Source organism: Rattus norvegicus, chromosome 14, assembly GCF_021556685.1.
Source record: "Rattus norvegicus strain SHRSP/BbbUtx chromosome 14, alternate assembly SHRSP_T2T, whole genome shotgun sequence".
Lineage (NCBI taxonomy): Eukaryota > Metazoa > Chordata > Mammalia > Rodentia > Muridae > Rattus > Rattus norvegicus.
In genome coordinates, this window is record NC_141547.1 from 31748758 (window position 1) to 31764171 (window position 15414).

The window sequence follows — 15414 nt, forward strand, 5'->3', positions numbered from 1 at the left end:
AAACAACTTTCCAAGCAAATGGTTGGAAGAAGCAAGCTGGAGTAGCCATTCTAATATCAAATAAAATCAATTTTCAACTAAAAGTCATCAAAAAAGATAAGGAAGGACACTTCATATTCATCAAAGGAAAAATCCACCAAGATGAACTCTCAATCCTAAATATCTATGCCCCAAATACAAGGGCACCTACATATGTAAAAGAAACCTTACTAAAGCTCAAAACACACATTGCACCTCACACAATAATAGTGGGAGATTTCAACACCCCACTCTCATCAATGGACAGATCATGGAAACAGAAATTAAACAGAGACGTAGACAGACTAAGAGAAGTCATGAGCCAAATGGACTTAACAGATATTTATAGAACATTCTATCCTAAAGCAAAAGGATATACCTTCTTCTCAGCTCCTCATGGTACTTTCTCCAAAATTGACCATATAGTTGGTCAAAAAACGGGCCTCAACAGGTACAGAAAGATAGAAATAATCCCATGCGTGCTATCAGACCACCACAGCCTAAAGCTGATCTTCAATAACAATAAGGGAAGAATGCCCACATATACGTGGAAGTTGAACAATGCTCTACTCAATGATAACCTGGTCAAGGAAGAAATAAAGAAAGAAATTAAAGACTTTTTAGAATTTAATGAAAATGAAGGTACAACATACCCAAACTTATGGGACACAATGAAAGCTGTGCTAAGAGGAAAACTCATAGCGCTGAGTGCCTGCAGAAAGAAACAGGAAAGAGCATATGTCAGCAGCTTGACAGCATACCTAAAAGCTCTAGAACAAAAAGAAGCAAATACACCCAGGAGGAGTAGAAAGCAGGAAATAATCAAACTCAGAGCTGAAATCAACCAAGTAGAAACAAAGAGGATCATAGAAATAATCAACAGAACCAAAAGTTGGTTCTTTGAGAAAATCAACAAGATAGATAAACCCTTAGCCAGACTAATGAGAGTACAGGAGGGTGTGTCCAAATTAACAAAATTAGAAATGAAAAGGGAGACATAACTACAGATTAAGAGGAAATTAAAAAAATCATCAGATCTTACTATAAAAGCCTATATTCAACAAAACTTGAAAATTTGCAGGAAATGGACAATTTCCTAGACAGATACCAGGTACCAAAGTTAAATCAGGAACAGATAAACCAGTTAAACAACCCCATAACTCCTAAGGAAATAGAAGCAGCCATTAAAGATCTCCCAACCAAAAAGAGCCCAGGTCCAGATGGATTCAGTACAGAATTCTATCAGACCTTCATAGAAGACCTCATACCAATATTATCCAAACTATTCCACAAAATTGAAACAGATGGATCACTACCGAATTCCTTCTATGAAGCCACAATTACTCTCATACCTAAACCACACAAAGACCCAACAAAGAAAGAGAACTTCAGACCAATTTCCCTTATGAATATCGACGCAAAAATACTCAATAAAATTCTGGCAAACCGAATCCAAGAGCACATCAAAACACTCATCCACCATGATCAAGTAGGCTTCATCCCAGGCATGCAGGGATGGTTTAATATACGGAAAACCATCAACGTGATCCATTATATAAACAAACTGAAAGAACAAAACCACATGATCATTTCATTAGACGCTGAGAAAGCATTTGACAAAATTCAACACCCCTTCATGATAAAAGTCCTGGAAAGAATAGGAATTCAAGGCCCATACCTAAACATAGTAAAAGCCATATACAGCAAACCAGTTGCTAACATTAAACTAAATGGAGAGAAACTTGAAGCAATCCCACTAAAATCAGGGACTAGACAAGGCTTCCCACTCTCTCCCTACTTATTCAATATAGTTCTTGAAGTTCTAGTCAGAGCAATCAGACAACAAAAGGAGGTCAAGGGGATACAGATCGGAAAAGAAGAAGTCAAAATATCACTATTTGCAGATGATATGATAGTATGTTTAAGTGATCCCAAAAGTTCCACTAGAGAACTACTAAAGCTGATAAACAACTTCAGCAAAGTGGCTGGGTATAAAATTAACTCAAATAAATCAGTAGCCTTCCTCTACACAAAAGAGAAACAAGCCGAGAAAGAAATTAGGGAAACGACACCCTTCATAATAGACCCAAATAATATAAAGTACCTCGGTGTGACTTTAACCAAGCAAGTAAAAGATCTGTACAATAAGAACTTCAAGACTCTGAAGAAAGAAATTGAAGAAGACCTCAGAAGATGGAAAGATCTCCCATGCTCATGGATTGGCAGGATTAATATAGTAAAAATGGCCATTTTACCAAAAGCGATCTACAGATTCAATGCAATCCCCATCAAAATACCAATCCATTTCTTCAAAGAGTTAGACAGAACAATTTGCAAATTCATCTGGAATAATAAAAAACCCAGGATAGCTAAAACTATCCTCAACAATAAAAGGACTTCAGGGGGAATCACTATCCCTGAACTCAAGCAGTATTACAGAGCAATAGTGATAAAAACTGCATGGTATTGGTACAGAGACAGACAGATAGACCAGTGGAACAGAATTGAAGACCCAGAAATGAACCCACACACCTATGGGCACTTGATTTTTGACAAAGGAGCCAAAACCATCCAATGGAAAAAAAGATAGCATTTTCAGCAAATGGTGCTGGTTCAACTGGAGGTCAACATGTAGAAGAATGCAGATCAATCCTTGCTTATCACCCTGTACAAAGCTTAAGTCCAAGTGGATCAAGGACCTCCACATCAAACCAGATACACTCAAACTAATAGAAGAAAAACTAGGGCAGCATCTCGAACACATGGGCACTGGAAAAAATTTCCTGAACAAAACACCAATGGCTTATGCTCTAAGATCAAGAATCGACAAGTGGAATCTCATAAAACTGCAAAGCTTCTGTAAGGCAAAGGACACTGTGGTTAGGACAAATCAGCAACCAACAGATTGGGAAAAGATCTTTACCAATCCTACAACAGATAGAGGGCTTATATCCAAAATGTACAAAGAACTCAAGAAGTTAGACCGCAGGGAGACAAATAACCTTATTAAAAAATGGGGTTCAGAGCTAAACAAAGAATTCACAGCTGAGGAATGCCTAATGGCTGAGAAACACCTAAAGAAATGTTTAACATCATTAGTCATAAGGGAAATGCAAATCAAAACAACCCTGAGTTTTCACCTCACACCAGTGAGAATGGCTAAGATCAAAAACTCAGGTGACACCAAATGCTGGCGAGGATGTGGAGAAAGAGGAACACTCCTCCATTGTTGGTGGGATTGCAGACTGGTAAAACCATTCTGGAAATCAGTCTGGAGGTTCCTCAGAAAATTGGACATTGAACTGCCTGAGGATCCAGCTATCCCTCTCTTGGGCATATACCCAAAAGATGACCCAACATATAACAAAGACACGTGCTCTGCTATGTTCATAGCAGCCTTATTTATAATAGCCAGAAGCTGGAAATAACCCAGATGCCCTTCAACAGAGGAATGGATACAGAAAATGTGGTACATCTACACAATGGAATATTACTCAGCTATCAAAAACAATGACTTTATGAAATTCATAGGCAAATGGTTGGAACTGGAAAATATCATCCTGAGTGAGGTAACCCAATCACAGAAAAACACACATGGTATGCACTCATTGATAAGTGGATATTAGCCCAAATGTTTGAATTACCCTAGATGCCTAGAACACATGAAACTCAAGACGGATGATCAAAATGTGAACGCTTCACTCCTTCTTTAAAAGGGGAACAAGGGGACTCTTGGCAGGGAATAGAGAAGCAAAGATTAAAACAGAGACAGAAGGAACACCCATTCAGAGCCTGCCCCACATGTGGCCCATACATATACAGCCACCCAATTAGACAAGATGGATGAAGCAAAGAAATGCAGGCAGACAGGAGCCGGATGTAGATCGCTCCTGAGAGACACAGCCAGAATACAGCAAATACAGAGGCGAATGCCAGCAGCAAACCACTGAACTGAGAACGGGACCCCCGTTGAAGGAATCAGAGAAAGAACTGGAAGAGCTTGAAGGGGCTCGAGACCCCATATGAACAACAATGCCAAGCAACCAGAGCTTCCAGGGACTAAGCCACTACCTAAAGACTATACATGGACTGACCCTGGACTCTGACCTCATAGGTAGCAATGAATATCCTAGTAAGATCACCAGTGTAATGGGAAACCCTTGGTCATGCTAAGACTGAACCCCCAGTGAACTAGATTGTTGGGGGGAGGGCGGCAATGGGGGGAGGATAGGGAGGGGAACACCCATAAGGAAGGGGAGGGGGGAGGGGGATGTTTGCCCGTAAACTGGGAAAGGGAATAACACTTGAAATGTAAATAAGAAATACTCAAGTTAATAAAAAAAATCAAAAAAAAAAAAAAAAAGGAAGGATAACTGAAAGCAAAGTTGGGTAGAAAGGGATGAAAGGGTGGTTATGGGAGGAGTTGGTGAGAGTGAATGTGTTCAAAATACATGGTATGAAGTTTTCATAGAATAAAAAAATGTTAAAAAAAGAAAAAAATAAAAACAGCACACAGAAAGGGAAACGTATATAATTCCCATCTGAGCAACAGATATCTCAGTTGTGTATTTTAATATTTATATTTAATACACTTGGTACTAAGCCAGTCCCTTGTTAAACCGGAAACATCATCTGATGTTTGGTTGTTCATTGTGTTGAGGTCTTGTCACTGTTTGAAGATCAAATTTCTTCCTCGTAAAGGGTGGTCTCCTACTTACACATGGACATGTGCTGGCATGTGACACGGAGTCGGTCACCAGCAACACAAGGTCCAGCAATTTGTTTAGATTTCAACATGGATCTTAGTGATCACTGAGGATGGGGGGGTCACTGAAATGCGTGGATTATGAGACAGAGTGTCAGTGTTTGAGCAAATGGGGGTACCAGGCTCAGGGCTGGGGTGCAGGGCAGGTGTGCAAGCACTGAGCTTGGCAGGTATCCTCCTTATGTATTTCCTGCTTAAGAAAGAAAATGCTCTTCAACAGAGGAATGGATACAGAAAATGTGGTACATCTACACAATGGAGTACTACTCAGCTATCAAAAGCAATGACTTCATGAAATTCTCAGGCAAATGGATGGAACTAGAATATATCATCCTGAATGAGTTAACCTAGTCACAAAAGAGCACACATGGCATGTACTCACTGATAAGTGGATAGTAGCCCCAAAAGCTCAGAATACTCAAGATACAATTCACAGACCACATGAAGCTCAAGAAGAAGGAAGACCAAATTGTGGATGCTTCAGTCCTTCTTAGAAGGAGGAACACGCTACTCACAGGAGGAAATACAGGGACAAAGAGTGGAACGGAGACTGAAGGAAAGGCCATCTAGACACTGCCCCACAAGGGGATCCATCCCATACAAAACCACCAAACCCATACACTATTGCTGATGCCAAGAAGTGCTTGCTGTTAGGAGCCTGTTATGGGTGTCTCCTGAGGCTCTGCCGTTGCCTTACTGATACAGATGAGGATGCTTGCAGCCAACCATTGGACTGAGCATGGGAACCCCAATGGAGGAGTTAGAGAAAGGACTGAAGGAGCTGAAGGTGTTTGCAACCCCATAGGAAGAACAACAATATCAACCAACCAGATCCCCCCGGTCCCCCAGGGACTAAATAACCAACAACAGAGTGGAGGGACCCATGGCTCCAGCTGCACATGTAGCAGAGGGTGGCACTGTCTGGCATCAATAGGAGGAGAAGCCCTTCGTCCTGTGAAGGCTCATTTCCCCAGCCAGGGCATTGAGGTGGGAGTGGGTGGGGGTGAGGTGGAGCATCCTCACAGAGGCAGGGGGAGGGGGAAGTAGGAGGGGGGAACTGGGAAAGGGAATTGCATTTGAAATGTAAATACATAAAATAATCCTTTAATGCTGGATGCTGGCCTTCACTGAACTACAGATGAAGATGAATTAATTCCTGAGGGACAGGAAGAGGGAAGGGGAAGGCTATGATTAAAAAGAGTTAAACAGGAAGATCATTGATGGATTCTAAGTTGAAAATAGAATCCACCTTCGACAAGGCAGCGTGCATGTGTGAGACACAATATACCGATGACTGACAATGAGAAATACCACTCATTTCAGAATTTCTCTCTCTGTCTCTCTCTCTCTCTCTCTCTCTCTCTCTCTCTCTCTCTCTGTCTCTGTCTCTCTCTCTCTCTCTCTCTCTCTCTCTCTCTCTCTCTCTCTCTCTCTCTCTCTCTCTCTCTCTCTCTCTCTCTCTCTCTTTTTCTCTTCCAGACAGGATGCATCTGTGTAGCCTTGGCTGTCTTGGAACTCACTCTGTAGACCAGGCTAGCCTCAACCTCAGACATCTGCTTGCCTCTGCCTCTAGCGTGCTGGGATTAAAGGTGTGCATCACCACCACCCATCCCACATAATCATCTTTAAAAGTCTTCACTGCCTTCGTTTTTTGCACATAAAGTTTTATCAGGACATGGACACACCCATTTGTTTAAGTGGTGACTATGGATGTTTGTGTAGGACAAATTGCCCAAGAGCCTCCGCAGAGTCCATGAATCATTCAGAGCTCGTAGTTTTGTGGCTCTTTACAAAAGTTGCCAGCTCTCTGGTGCAAACGTGCTTTTTGTAAGTCAGCCACAAGGGAAAAGAATGGCCAGAAGTGATTGGTAGACTCATAAAGGCTCAGAAGTTTCCTTTGTTACCAAAGACACACTTCTCTAGCCCGTGGTCTCATCACTTAACAATTCTGTCTATGAAGGTCTTCGGCCTGAAAAGCTGAGAATTTCTTTCTCGTTCTTGTAGCCTGCTTATGAATTTGTCACGCCCTTAAGCACCAAGTCTAGTTATGGTTAGCCCCTCAGCTCATCTGCAGAAGAAATTCACTGGGTAGGAAAAGAGAAGGAGCAGTTTATAACACTGTGTGGGAAGTCACTATAATCATCTGGTCGAACAGGAAGTGGGCTGCAAGCTCTTTCTTCCGTGCTGTAGACTGAACCCAGGGCCTTGTGGGTGCTGGGCAGGTGCTCTGGCACTAAGATACAGACCCAGCTCTAGCTAATGCGGGCTTGGGGGGAGTGAGTAGACTATGAGAGACTTGATTTCAGCAACTGATTAATCCACTGAGGATTCAAAAGTTGGTCAAATTATTGGGAGGTGGGGCCTGGTTGGCAGAAGCAGGTCCTTAGAGGTGCGTTTTCTGGAGGATCCTGAGAGCCGAGCCCTTTCCCACCTCCTCATCTTCCTGGATGTCCTGTGAGTCTGTCCAATCCAATACAGCTTCTCTGGCATGACACTGCTTTATCTCAGGTCTGAAGCAACAGATCCAGCCAGGGCTGGGTCAAACCCGCAAGACAAAGTGAATCGTTTTATTTTTTAAAATTATCTCTCTCAGGTAAAACGCTCCTGCCACAGACACAAAAGTCTCAGGGACACAAGCACTCACACTACGAACCACACTTAATGGGAAGCTTTAGAACTCTTCTTAACGTAGAGTGTAGAGAACAGTCTAAGTATTTGCTGACTCAAAATCAACATAATAAAATGTAGTGTGCTATAGGCCATTAGAGGATAAAGGCTAATTGAACAGGCTCAGGAGCCAAGGGTACAGTTATTTTATATTTGTGATTCTCTTCTCTCCTTCTCGGGAGCCATTATGCAGTGGGATACCAGAAGCAAAAAGATCTAAAGCAAACACGAAGCTCATATCCAAACCCCTAGATTCCCCTCAAATGTCCATTTAATAGGATGGCTTGAGCTAATTTAGTTCTCCAATCATCAAATATCCACACTACACCTCTGTAGGGCCAGTTACAGTGTTAGCTTCAAAGAATCAACCGCCCACCCTTAGCAATGGTTCTACCATTTATTTGTGTGTATATGTGTGAATGTGTACGTGCACATACATGGGCATGCATTTGCCCATGTGTGGAGGTCAGAGGATAACTTCAGAGAGTTGGTCTTCTCCTTCCACCACGGGTCCAGGGATTGAACTTAATTTGGGCCACCTTGCTGAATGAGCTTCTTCTCTTTGAAAACAGGATTTTAATGCAACGTGATTGCATGCAAATCTGAAGGCTTGCCCCGGAGGCTTCGCGTGGAGCCACTTTGCTCTCTGAATATTATCTCACAAAGTCCAGTATTTCATCTTGCAGGGCTCTGCTCACACTTGCCCTTCATTTTCCAATAATACAGAACAATAGCTAAGTGGGCAGGGAAAGAGTTTCTGAGTAGCCAGAAAATGGCTTCCCCTAGTCAGGATCTGGCCACTGGCCCCAGCCTGAAGATGTGGTTTGAGAAAGTGAGCTCCATCTAAAGCTGAGGACACCCTGGTAATACACAGTATAGTTTACAGACTTGTTTCATAGCTCGTAATATTCTGATCAGGATGCACTCCCAGTCCAGGAAGATGTCAAGTCATCTGCACGTGTACTTTACAAGTCTGTCACTCCCATCTCAGTGTCCCAATGATGAACTAAATAAAGTACAGAGGATTCTTTACCTAACCAGGTGTAAGTCTTTTTGCCTTGTGAGAAGACTGTTTTGGGACTGGAGAGAGGGCTCAGTGGTTAAGAGCACTGACTGCTCTTCCAGAGGTCCTGAGTTCAAATCCCAGCAACCACGTGGTGGCTCACAACCATCTGTAATGGGGTCTGATGTCCTCTTCTGGTGTGTCTGAAGACAGCTACAGTTTACTTATAATAAATACATCGTTTTTAAAAAAAAAGATTGTCTTGAGACTCAAAATCAAGCATAATGCACAGTAAAATTGAGATCTGAAGAAGAAGAGGAGAAAAAGGAAGAGGAGGAGGAGAAGGAGGAATCAAGTTAAAGACAGATGCTCATGGAACACGGTGGCCAGCACTCAGGAGTCTGAAATGAGAGAATCACTTGAAGCCAGAAGTGGAAGACCAGCCTATGTAATTCAAACATATATGCATGACTAGCAGAGCGAGACCTTGTTTCAATGATGGGAAAAGGGGGAGGGTTTCAAGATAAAGAAAACATAGAAGGAAAAAAAATATTCACATAAGATACATGTGACAACAGACATTACCCATGCTGAGAGTCATGAAATGAAAAGCTGTGTATTTTATGTCCTTATGGGAATAGTACCATGAGCTAGCTGTGGTGGCTCATGGCGGCAACCCCAGCACATGGTGGCAACCCCAGTACATGGAAGGCTGGGGCAGGTGTACTGCCATGAGTCCAAGGACAGTCTGGGTCACAGAGTAAGACCCTGATTCTAGAAATAACTTAACAATGACATGAAGGCCCCTAGGAGGAGACTGAGGGGTGGCCGGAAGCTTGAAAGCCCATGACACCCAACCTCCATCTCACCTGAAGCCAACTAAGGACAGTTGGTCCCATCCCACAGCAAAGGAGAAGTAAAATGTTGAGTGCTGGCAGACCTGGGTTTAAGCCTCTAGTGGATTATAGTAAACTGGTACTAGTAACTGAAACCCTAGTTTGAATCAGGATTAGTAATAGGCTTAGTTAACACAACCAAAATAAATTAGATGTGTAAAAGACTGAATTACACTGGATTAAGCTTTCAGTATTTGCCGGCAATTTGTAGAAAGCTCGAGGGTTAACTGGAAAACTACACAACAGAGGAGAAACTAGTGCACCGCTAGGGTGTGAATTGGTGGCTTCCACAAGCAACCAACAGAAGATTATCCTGGAAGAAAAGACCTCAACGATCATGCCACCCAGCGGAATCAAATAGCTTAATAGAAACATGAGGGAAACTTCAAGGTAGCCAACCCGTGGTGGGGTGTCCCCACCATCTCAACACTCAGACGGTCGAGGTGGAAGGGCTGCTAACTCGAGTTCAAGACCAACACATGCAAGCTAAGTAACAAATGAACTATCAAATGCCTAGTCTTTAATAAAAAACTTAAGGTGGAAGTAAAATTTCATTCAAATTAAAATAAGAGGAAAGACTCTTAAAAGAAAAAGTAGGGATGTTACGGTTTGGATGTTATCGGCCCAGGGAGTACACTATTAGAAGGTGTGCCCTGTTGGAGTAGGTGTGTCAAGGGGAAACCACCTATCTTAGGGTTTAATTGCTTTGAAGAGACATCATGTCCAAGGCAAGTCTTATAGAGGACAACATTTCATTGGGGCTGGCTTACAGATTCAGAGGTTCAGTCCATTATCATCACGGCAGGAAACATGGCAGCATCCAGACAGCATGGTGTAGGAGGAGCTGAGAGTTCTACACCTTGATCCGAAGGCAACCTACACAGTGACACACTTTCTACAACAAGGCCACACCTCCTCTAGTAAGGCCACACATCCTAATAGTGTCACTCCCTTTGGCCAAGCATTCAAACATATGAATCTGTTCAAACCCCCAAACCACTCTATCAGAAACTAGGACGCTTTATAAACTCCAATAATTATGAACAACATGAAACAATATGAAAAGTTACATAAATAGGCAGTTAGTGGGATCAAACACAAACCTTGGAAAATAGACCGAGTACATTGGTAAACTAGTATGTGATAAAAATGGTGCACATACACATAGGTGCACACACACACACACACACACACACACACATATGCACTCATGCACACAGATGCAAGAATACATGAGGGAAACTACCTAGTATTGTCTTATGACAGAAGAACACACGGTCGATGAATCCCTGGTCTTTAAAAAAAAAAAAATCTAAATCTGTTAGCACCTGAATCACCGCCAAATGCAGAGGGCAGAGGAACATACGCACCATCACACGCACCACCACATGCACCACCACACCGACCGATAACTAGCAGAACTCAGGCAGTACGTGGCCCAACAGAACAAACTCAAGGTATTATACAGAAAAAAGAAAAATGAGAAAGAGACAGAGGCCAGACTTCTGGATAGATAGTTCTGGCACTCACTAAAAGGTAACCATACCTCATGCCATTTTTTTCATCCCCAAGATAACCCTGTTTTTAGCTTTACATAATTTTTTCCCCTAGAGATTTTTAAATTAAGTTACAAGGAAATGCCAGTCAACACGTGTGCAGGACGTGCTGTGCTCACTGTCTTTCCCTGAGTCCTGCAGCTAGCTGGTCACCACTGTATCTTGCCCCCTCCCAGGCACAGCCATGCGGCTCCAGATGGGAGCTGGTGGGCATTTACAAAGGTCACAGCACTCCGCATCTCCTCGTGCCTACAGGATCAAGTGCAACTCCCCCTCAGGGTACAGCACTCAGTCTCCTCAGGAATTAGCTCTAATCTGCCGCCTTCCAGGGGTCTGGTCTACCACCCTTAGAACAAATCCTACACCAGGCATGCTGGATAACCAGGTAGATTTCCAAAGACACAAAGCACTTTCTTTCTTCTTTGTCCAAGGCTATCCCTTTGCCTGGAATTTCTTTTAGGCCCTTTGTTTACTGTTTTGTTTTCTATCTGTCCTTCAAGGGGCAGCAAACGGGTTATATATCCTTTCGGAAGCCTGCTCTCACCTCCCACAGGCCACCTACTATGGGCCACTCTTCTCAGCTCCTTCCCCAAGGGTTGTGTTCTAAGAATGAGATTTCAAAAAGAATTGTAAAAGCCAGGACTGGGGTGAGGGAGGAGTCCAGAGAAACACATTAATCAGGTTATCTTCATCATTGGTCTTTGAAATGAGCATCTTAGAGAAAGGATTGAAGGAGCTGAAGGAGTTTACAACCCCATAAGAACAAAATACCAACAACCAGAGTTCCCAGGGACTAAGCCACTACCCAAAGACTATACATGGACAGACCCATGGCTCCAGCTGCATATGTAACAGAGGATGGCCTGGTTGGTCATCAATGGAAGGAGAAGCCTTTGGTCCTGCCAAGGCTGGACTTCCCCCAGTGTAGGGAATGTCAGGGTTGGGAGGCGGGAAGGGGGGGTTGATTGGGGAGAGGGAACACTCTTATAGAAGAAGGGGAGGGAGACAGAATAGGGGGCTTATGGACCAGAAACTGGGAGAGGGAATAACATTTGAAATGTAAATTAAAAATATTCAATTAAAAAATCTAAAAGAAAAAGAAATGAGCGTCTTGTATCATTTACTCTCCACACCAAGAACTGCCCTGAGGCCTGTCTCCTTCTTCCAACAGGTTTCAGCAGGCTGACTCCAAGTACAAACCGGTTGCCCTTTGGTGTGTGTACTGTCTAACCTACACTGTCTGTTGCACAGGGAAACTTGGATTTGGAGAGCCAGGAATTGGCCACAGCAGCAAAGGCTTGAAATTGTGTGCCTTCCTGTCCAAACTGCTATGGTGTCCTTCCAGGAGAGGCCTTCTGTCTTCTCAGTTGTTGTTGTGTGACTGAGGATGCGTCCGAGCTTATGGGGACATTATCTGTGGGTAGGAATGCACTTCTCAAGCGACTGTGGCACAGTGGCTGCTGATCAAAGTGTGGACAGACAGGAGCTGTGTAGTTGGCCTCCGAGTCCAGCATCCCTAGAGGTGGGCTGCAGGGTGCTTTTTTCTGCTTCCCCCTTTCTGCTTTCAGTCACAAACAATCTCCTCCATCATTTCCTGAACTCCTTTTGACAGTTCCTCATATTTTCTTCCCGGCGTGCCAGGTAGTCACTCATGTTTTCACAGGTGAAAACAGACAACAACGCTGTTCAAAACAGACAACAACGCTGTTCACAATTTTTTACACTTGAGCACTGACCTACTACCCTTATTCCTACTGGACAATCTTGACCTTGCAGGACCGTGGGCTGCACATATCTGAGCTCAATACCCATACCGCACAGTCAAGAGGAAGAGGAATACTTGTCCATCAACTCATTAATTGACTGCAGAATCTCGGCCACAGCTTGTTTCCCTAACATCCAGCTCATGGCTATGGCCACCACATTGAGCTGCCTCCTCTTTCCTGTCACTTGCTCCTGCCTTGATCTTAGAGACATTGTTTTCATGTCTGGTCCCCAGAGCCCTCAAATAAAGGAGTTTTCTGAATCCAGGAGACCTTCTTGATTCATCTTTACCCTCCCTCTTGGAACAGGGGGCAGAGATGGCAGTAAGACCCGTATTGTTCACCTTCCACTCATGGGGGCTCTAAAGTAGCCCAGCATTGGCACTTTTGCACCGTCTCATGTTCAGGATGCTGTATTCAGGGCAATCAAGGTTAAAAGGTAGGCCAGGCTCCACTGCAACGACTTGGCTGAATACCAGCAATGGTGGCAGATTCATTGTTCTGTGTTATGGCCCAAAATAAATGAAAGGGACAATACCATTACGAAATGTTCTTGAGAGTCCGCACACATTTTTATCCAAAAGCTTTGTAGGACACAGATTGTCGTTGGCTGTTATAAGAAGAAAAGTCTCGAATATTCAAATGCACACTGGTCACGGGGTTGACCTGCATCTCCCTTAAGCCCAGCAAAAAGATGTACTGGACTCTGTACATTTAAGCTCTAATCGTGACTTTATAGGGACACAGGGTCGTTATAACATCTATCAAGTGAAAATGTGGTCATTCAGGTAGGCTGTAATCCAATATAAGTGATGCCCTCGTGAAAAGACAGGATTTAGACTCAGGCGCAAATAGAGGAAGATAACGTGAGTACCTAAGGAGAGAGCATCGTGCAAGCCAAGAACACCTGCTGCTGCCAGAAGCCCGGAAGGAGGCTGAAGTTGAGCCTCCCTCACAGAAGCTCTACACACCTCAATTACCAGCCTCTAGCCTCCAGAATTGAGACAACTGAATTCTGAAACTTAAGCTGCCCAGTGTGTGGTACTGTAGAGAGTCTCCAGTAGCCTCGGGCCACCCACTCCTGGTTAAGAGGGACTGTGCCTCTGTTTAAAAAAAAATGGTCTTGTTTACTGCAGAAAATACATGTAAAGAGCCCATTCACTTCAGAATCCTTTCTTGTTCATGTAAGAACCAATTTAAATGACAATTCTCTCCTACTACTCTTTTGCCAAGCTAGGGTATAGAAAGTAGACACCCATGGGTGTGTACATTTCACACACACACACACACACACACACACACACACACACACACACACACACACACACAGGCTCTCTGTTGTTCGGTCTTGAATAGGTTGCAAGTCCCCATAGTTGCTGGGGCTGATTCCAGCTGCTTCTTGTCAGCTGCGTCTTCTATACACAGCACTGTCTTGAAAAGATGCTCAGAGCGAATTACAATTAGATTACAGAGCTGTCAAAGAGGGTTATAATTACAGCATTTATTTACCACACTTACAGGGCTTACTATACAAAAGGGGATGAAAGCCCTAGGTAAGGCAAGAAAGCCATGTCACTTACCTCAGCAGGAAATCTGACAGAGGGGAGAGGGGAAGCTCTGTAGTCTGCAGGCAGGCGAGAGGAGCAAGCCACTTGCCATCAACAGCTAGGCTCTGTTTCCAGGAGCTAGAGGACAAGATCTGGTGGCAACTCCTCTCCTTCACAGTTGGAAGAGGAGGGCCAGCAAGGTTGCCGTGACTCACCCACAGCTACAGACAAGCAAGGGAGGAGCTGAGGCCAAACGGAGAGCCAGGCGGCTCCTGCCAGCATGGCCAAGCACGGCCCCTTGATTTGGTCTCATCTATAAGAGCATATTAATTTACCCAGCAGCTGTTTATCATGTGGCTCTGAGGAAGCTTGGAAGCTGTCTCACTTCTGCTTATTGGCACAAAGACAAGAGGAGAAGAGTTCCCACGGCCAGTTATGCTGGTCAACTCCCGTACTAATCAATAATGCATTTAGCACCACAGGAGGAGCGACAGAACCCACTCAGCCCCTCCAACCTCGGTATCCCGCAGATAAATTGAAGATAGCAATGTTTATGCAGTGAGCAGACTCCTTGATGGGTAATGATTTCAACAGCTAGCCAGATTCCCATCCGTGGATTCAATGAAGCAACAGCTACCTACTGTGTTCCTTGTATATGGAAGATGCTATGCTAGAGACAAATACAGAGGAGGTCTGACATGGATTTGTTCCTCAAAAAGCTCACAGTTCCTTTGAAAAGATAGGGCACACAGAAAGAGAAAGTAAGACCCCCCCCACACACATACAATGACAATGGCTAACTCAGTTATATATGGAAGTGCAGTAAGACTTAAGGTTTATGTGCCTATCAAATTCATAGGTTAAAATCCCAACCCCAGTCCACATCCATTTAGAAGATGGAGCTTTGTGTAGGTGAACGTGTGCAGGGAACCCCATGGATGGGATTAGGACCGTTACAAGAAGGAAAGATTCCCTCATCTATTTCATCATGCGAGGTTACAATGAAGGGGCAGCTCTGTGAGGACTGGGTTTCTTTTTAGACACAGCATATGTAAACACCCTTATTTTTAACTTCTCAGCCTCCAGAACCTGGAGAAATAAAGAAGACACCAGTCTACGATGTCTTCTTATAGCCATCTAAATGGGCTAAGACAGGAAGTTACACAGGGAGGAAGCTGCCTGATTCTACCCAGTGTCTA

General features: G+C 43.7%; 1 protein-coding gene across 11 annotated transcripts in view; it reads right to left on the minus strand.

Annotated features, from left to right (window-relative positions):
- Positions 1–15414, minus strand: part of Cracd (capping protein inhibiting regulator of actin dynamics) — a 235361-nt gene that overhangs the window by 81652 nt on the left and 138295 nt on the right. The window contains exon 1 of one of the 11 annotated variants that reach the window (XM_087582462.1): positions 14249–14507. The gene's annotated coding sequence lies outside the window, so the exon portion shown is untranslated. 11 annotated transcript variants of the gene reach the window in all.